At 43.2% G+C, this 6,956-nt stretch overlaps 1 pseudogene; it reads left to right on the top strand.

Annotated features, from left to right (window-relative positions):
• The first annotated feature begins 406 nt into the window (after window positions 1-406).
• LOC123425553 lies at window positions 407-3,512 on the top strand (annotated as a pseudogene).
• Window positions 3,513-6,956: the final 3,444 nt, after the last annotated feature.

Raw genomic sequence — 6,956 nt, 5'->3', positions numbered from 1 at the left:
AAAAAATAGTTTTTCAACGAATTTCGTCCATCTCGTTCTGGCCCGGTATCTGTGTGTTCCGGCCCAAAAAATTCGGCCATTTTTGAATATACAGCCCGGCCCGTGGTGAAGTACAACCCACATATACCTCCCATTGATATAAAAGCACAAACTCATCTTCTCCTAACCCTAAATTTTATTTTCCCCTTCTCCATCCCACTGAACGGCGGCTGCACGCAACTCCCGTGGAGCGAGCGAGGCGGAGGCGCGGTGCAGGTGCAGCCCCGCCTCTTCCCATCCACCTGCAGGCAACAGGAGTGGAGCGAGCGAGGCGGAGGCGTGGTTCAGCCGTGCAGGTGCAGCGCCGCCTCTTCCCATCCGCCTCTTGCCCTCTTCCCAGCGCGGTGCAGGTGCAGGCGAAAACACCATGGAGAGTGACCGTGCCGACCAGGTTGCAGGTGGAGGCTCCGGCGTCGATCGGCTCGACAGGTGCAGCAACATACGGCAAGCTGGACAAGGTATTGTCCGTGTAATCCTGTAGATACATATCTGCACATTTCCTTTGGTTAAGCATGTAGTTTAGGGGACTTGTGCAGGGCGTGATGCCATTGAGCTGTGGGAAGATGAGATGCAACATGCCTTGTGATTTAAAATTTCTGAATGATGGCAAATAAAGTTGATCTTTAGGTCATGCTTTAATCTATAGGTGATGGAAGCGCACCCTATCTTAATAGGGTGAGCAGCGATGAAGCCAGAAGGAGGGGTAATGGCAACCCTGACAATGGAAGGGAGACAACTTGGAAAGGTCTACATTCTATTAATTGTTCTTAATTGTTTTTCTATGAATATTATGATGCTTTTAGAGAGGGTTTTTAAAAATCTGTATACTCATGGTTAATTTTGTTTTATGCCTTATTCTGTTTTACTTGATATTCTGAAACATTTAAATAAAAATTGTGCTAATTCTGTTTCTAGTTAAAATTGTGCTAATTTTGTTTGTTATGTCTTGTTATCTTTTTACTTGATGTTGTTATGCATTTAGAGAAAAATGTGCCAATCTGTTTTTTCTTCCTTATTCTTTTCACTTGATGTTATGATGCATTTAAAAATGAAATGTTGTTTATTTTGTTGTAAAAATTGTGATAATTCTTGTTACTGTCCTTGTTCATTGTTTTTTATTGCTTACTCATTTTTTATTTCGTATTATGACGCATTTAGAGTAGAAATATTGTTTATTCTGTTGTAGCTATATACTATGATGCATTGCTAACATGTTGTTTCAATTTTTTTATATATAGGGCTTGTAAGCAATGCCATCTATTATATCTGGAACCATGGCCCTAAGTTTGGTGGAGGATTTAATTGTCGGTACTGCTCCCTAATCAGTAGAGGAGGAGGTGCAACCCGCTTTAGGGAGCACCTTGGAGGTATACCTGGTGAAGTGAGGGAGTGCCCCAATGTTCCAAGAAATGTGCGTGCTGCAATGAGGGACTCCCGAGATGATGCAAGGCGGAAGAAGAGGGAAAAGAAAAATCGTAGACTTCGCTTGGAACGGGATATCATGGAAGGGCTGTACCATGGAGAAGGGGTGATAAATATTGAAGATGATGATGAACAGATTCAGACCGTGCTTCCGGAGTCCCTAAGAGACAAAAATGTCTCTCGTGTAGTTGAGAGGAGGCGTGGGAGTGGGAGTGGTGTTCGTGTGTCTCTTGGGAAACAAAGCATCACATCATACTTTGACAAGGAATTATCGAGTAACAAAGTATCAATGCAGCCAAAGATCAGCACTGCTTTGAATCCTGAGTCAGAAGATGTTCTTGGGCAAGCTTGGGCAAAGTTTTTTCATGCTAATGACATTGCTGGTCTGAAAGCAAATTGTCCCTATTTTCGAGCGGCAGTCAAGATAACTCAAAACCTTGGACCAGCTCCTGTTCCAACTACTAAGCAGATTGATGGGATATATTTGGAAAAAAATTATGAAGAAGCTGAACAGTGGCTGAATTTCAAGCAAGATTGGAGGAACTATGGTGTAACTGTGATGTGTGACTCATGGACAGGGCCTACGGTATGTGTCTCATCAATTTCATGGTGTATTGCAATGCACGGATGTTCTTTCATAAATCTATCGACGCTTCAGGTCAAACTCAGAGTGCAGGTTAGTTTTCTAATGGTTCTGTATATTATGCTAATTATTTATGTTTATTCATTGCTATATCTGTATATTATGCTTTATTCTGTTTTTACTTGATACCATGGTGCATTTAGAGTTGAAAATCAGCTATTTCTGTTTATTCATCGCTATATCTTTATATTATGCTTTATTCTGTTTTTACTTGATATCATGGTACATTTAGAGTTGAAAATCTGCTACTTCTATTTAATTGGCAGATTTTATCTATAGAGAGATCAAAAAGGTTGTTGTAGAAGAGATAGGATCTGAGAATGTTGTTCAAATTGTAACCGATAATGGGTCAAATTACAAGAAAGCATGTAAAAGTCTGGTAGAACAACCAGAGTTTAGTCATATTGTTTGGCAGCCATGTGCTGCTCACACTGTTAACCTCATGCTTAAGGATGTTGCTAAGTTTTGTGAGGTTGACGTGATAGTTAAAAGTGCTAAGCAGATCTGTAGATTTTTCTATAATCACAATAACCTGCATGATAGCATTAAAAAGAACATTGGTGGTGAACTCGTAAAACCGAATGCGACCCGGTTTGGAACGGTGTTCATGTTCCTGGAGAGTTTTCATTGTAATAAAGATGAGTTTAGGAAATGGATGGTGTCCGATGATTGGAAGGGAAGTATTTGGAACAGTACTGCTGATTATGTGTTTGCTGAAGAGTTGCTATCTAGTAGTATGTGGTGGGCAGCTTTAGAGTGGGTTCTTGCTATGCTAGAGCCACTCTACAAAGCCCTTAGATATGCTGATACACAAAAGAGATGCACCCTATCTGGATTCAAGAAGAGTATGATGACAACCATACAAAAGTTGGAAAGTCATCTTGGTGGTGGGTCACAGATGTTTCATAGAGTCATGAGCAAGGTGTCCAAGAGGATCGATGCTATGCAAGAAGGCACACTATTGGTTGCAGGTAGTTACAAAACTAACTAAATTTGTATTATGCTGCTCTCTTTTCATGGGTTTAACTTATTTTGGTCTTCCTTCTCCTATGTAGCTGCTGTCCTTTATCCTTACACACATTATCAAATCAACATGAGCAACATTACGGACTATGCTTCTGCACTAACAGATGCCATTGAGAAGATAGCAGACCCTGAGACCGCTGTTTTAACCATTGATGAAGTCAGCACTTATAGGGAATGTCGTGGAAGGTTTGGCCAAAGGTTAGCACGTTCTTCTCCAGAGAAAATGTCACCAAGTAAGTTACAATACTGCACTTGTAATATTTTCCATTACTTCAGTTTTGCAACTCCGTTCATCTGACTATGTTAATTCTGTTTTGACTTGCAGTTGAGTGGTGGTTCCAATTTGGAGGGGAAGTTCCTAATCTGCAGAAGTGTGCCTTGAGGATCATATCACAGTGCGTTTCGTCAAGTGGTTGTGAGAGAAATTGGAGTGCTTTTGAGTTGGTCCATACGAAGCAAAGAAACCGTCTTCTATATGGAAAGCTGCATAAGCTTGTATCTCTGCGCTACAACTTGAAGGTATGAAATGGGTTTGCCTTATGCCATGATTCACCCATACGCTGTTGTTTACTAGGCACTGTTTAAAATAGAGGTTGCTATTTACTAGGTAGTAGGTACATCTTTACTAGGTAGTAGTTACATCATTGTCATTGACTAATTTTGTTTTCACACCTTGAAGATACATGCTGAAGAAGATCAAGACCCAGTGAGAGAGAATCGTATGCAGAAGGAAGTTGATGCATGTGCAATGATGATGGATACAACCATGTTTGATGCAACAAATCCTATGATGGAATGGCTGAATGAGAATGATGAGCACGTAATCTTGGATGGAGTTGATGCTGCGAGTGCCATGTTTGAGCAAATACGTTTGCTTAACTCAAGTAAGAAAGTATCTCATCTTGGAAGGATGGACAATGGCAGAAAAAGGAAGAGGGTAGAGGAAGAAGAGGACGACTACAATGATAGTGAGGATGATGATGAAGAGAATGAGGAGCTGGAAATCGATGATGACGATGATAGCCATGATGATGGTGCAAGTCAGTCTGATGGAGCAGATCCGGCAATCCAACTTGAGAAGGATTTACCAAGCCAAGTTGGAAACAATGATGAGGTATCAAGTGATGGTAGTTTGGTGAACCGTAGATCTGAGCGGGTTAGGCAAGCCAAGAAGGTCAAGGAGGTCACAAGCCTTTACAATTGATAGGTGTTCATATTTTGGGGTCGGCATATTTGAACTTTGAATGCCGTGTTAAATTTAACGTGGATTGTAATTCTGAACCGTTATGCTTGTTCATTTGACTGCCCAGTATCCGAATATTAAGTCACATGTTAATCTAGACTTTCATGTTGCTTTTTCAATGGTTGCTTCTCTCTCAATTGATGGACTATGATACTACCTAAACCATTGAAGTGTTAATCTGCTGGTGTGTAATGATTTGATTCTATTGCTTGATTTTTATGAGAATATTTTGCTCATTTTGTGGTCTGTTGCATTTCAATTTTTTGGGAAAATTTCGTTCATTTTCGTTTATTTTTCGTCCCAAAATTCAAATTTTGATATGTGATTTTCGTCCGGAATTTTCCGAAAAAAATCTGAAAAAACGAATTTCGCCAATTTCGTCTAGGGCCGATAAAAATCACAAAACAAAATCCAAAAATCTGATGCTAATGATATCACGAGTTTCTATTTAAGTTTTGTGTTGTGAAGTTTTCAAGTTTTGGGTGATGTTCTTATGGACAATGGAATAAAGAGTAGAAAGAGCCTAAGCTTGGGGATGCCCAAGTCATCCCATGCCAAATTCAAGGACACCAAAAAGCCTAAGCTTGGGGATGCCCCGGGAAGGCATCCCCTCTTTCGTCTTCAATCCATCGGCACCGTTACTTGAAGCTATATTTTTATTTACCACATGATATGTGTTTTGCTTGGATGTAACACCCTGATTTTTCAAACCTTTTCTTTTCAAAATATTTTGAAAAGCACTTGCAATTTGGTGGATTTTCAAGTTCCCAAAGCAAGTTGGATTATGAAATCTATGAATTCTTGTCTCAAACAACCCAAAACCATTTGCTTCATACTAAAAACCTTCTGAGATTTATTTGCAATATTTTCTTTCATTAAATAATTCTCTTTTTCTATTTTGGGAATTATGCCATCACTATGGGTTGTGAAGCAACCTATAGCTTGGATGAGCTTTAAGACCCAAAACTTTTGCAACATTTTCTCAATGCTATATGATTTCAAAATATGCAAAAATATTTCTTTGTCCAATGGATAATTATGGCTAGAATAATTATTTATTATCTGACCAGAATTATCCCTTTGTGAAGCAACCCTATGATTCCTATTTTGAAAAATTCCCAATAAATTCCTATAGTTACTAGGGATCATATATGGTTCCAATATGTAAAAACATCCCATGGCCGAGTACAAATTTTGAGAAAAAACACTCTGCTCAGTTTCTGCTAAAACAAGACCTTTGTGAAGGAAGTGCCAGCTAGGAGTGCACAATGGAACTGCAAATTTTTGGGCATGTGTGCACCACCAAATGACACTTCCCCACCAAAATACACTGGTAGCAAAGCTTGCAATTGAGTGCTAGGAGCTCATTTGTGTTCTGGACCAGAAAGGTGGTTTACAAAGGAACTATATACATTTGATCTTCAAACCTTGCCAAAGTTTGCCAGTTTAGAGTCTTTTCTATGTTGATTCCATTAGACATCTTAGTTTGCTCTAATCCCAACCCCGTTGAGCTCCAGAACCTCCCAAAGTCTGCTGGGAGAACCTGTTGATGATTTTCCTAGTCGCAGCAGAGCTTGTATGCTCAGGCTAGTAGTGGATGGTGACTGATGGAAGGCTGGCCGATGCTATGGACAAGGTCTCAAGGCTTGCGTGGCATCAGGGTGGACGCAACCGTGGTGATCACCGTGCTGGCATGCCACAGCGCGCGCTCTGCGTAGCTCCAGTGACAACCGAGCCGCCCCGAGCCGTCAATCGTTGCCCCATGTGTGAAGCGCCGATGAGGTCCCCAGTAGCCGCATGGGACCTCCTGAACCCTCTGGTTCGCCGGGGAAGGCCGACGGCGCTCCCGGCCAAGCTCCGCCACGGGAAACACAGTGGGCTTCGGCCACTGTGGTCGTCCGCACGCCATTAATGGCTCCGGACCCGTCCCGTCGCTCCCCTGACCTCCTCCATCACCTCACCACCGCGCCGCGATAGCCAGCTCGCCGTCCTTGCTCCAGTGGCAAGCCCGAGCCTCGCCGCTTCGGGAGAGCTCGGTAGCGCTTGTCGCTGGCCTATTTAAGGCGGTGCCCGAACCCCTCCTAGCTCCCACCCCTCTCCTCCACCTTTGGATTAGCCCTAGAGCACCCCCAGCAAGAGCCGGGAGCTCGTCTCCCTCAGCTCCGGCGAGTTGCTCCGCCGCCAAATCCCCTTTGTCACCAGCCTCCTCCGCCCCTCCCCAGTCCAATCCAAGGCCACCAATGTGTTCCTTGGGTCCTTCTGGTGCTCCTCGAGCCATCGGAGAGTTAAATCCCTGCCGGAACCGTCTCCGTCGACGACCACCGTAGCCTCCACCCGCTGGAGAAAGAGGGGTGACGCCGTCCATCCACCTCCGGAGGAGCTATGAGTACAGGGAGGATCGCTGTCAAGCGCTCGTTCCATTCCCGTCATCTCCCAGCCTCACCGCCGTCCCTATCGCCGGTGAGCGTCACCGGTGAGCCGCCCTCCTCTTTTCCCCTCCTCTCTATCTATTTTTAAAAAGGCATGCGTCACCTGCCAGGGGTTGTGGCCTGCGGCCGAAGCATTAAGTGGAGGAGCCCCTCC

Source organism: Hordeum vulgare, chromosome 2H (genome assembly GCF_904849725.1).
Source record: "Hordeum vulgare subsp. vulgare chromosome 2H, MorexV3_pseudomolecules_assembly, whole genome shotgun sequence".
In the NCBI taxonomy this organism is placed as follows: domain Eukaryota; kingdom Viridiplantae; phylum Streptophyta; class Magnoliopsida; order Poales; family Poaceae; genus Hordeum; species Hordeum vulgare.
This window is presented reverse-complemented; position numbering and strand designations above follow the sequence as displayed.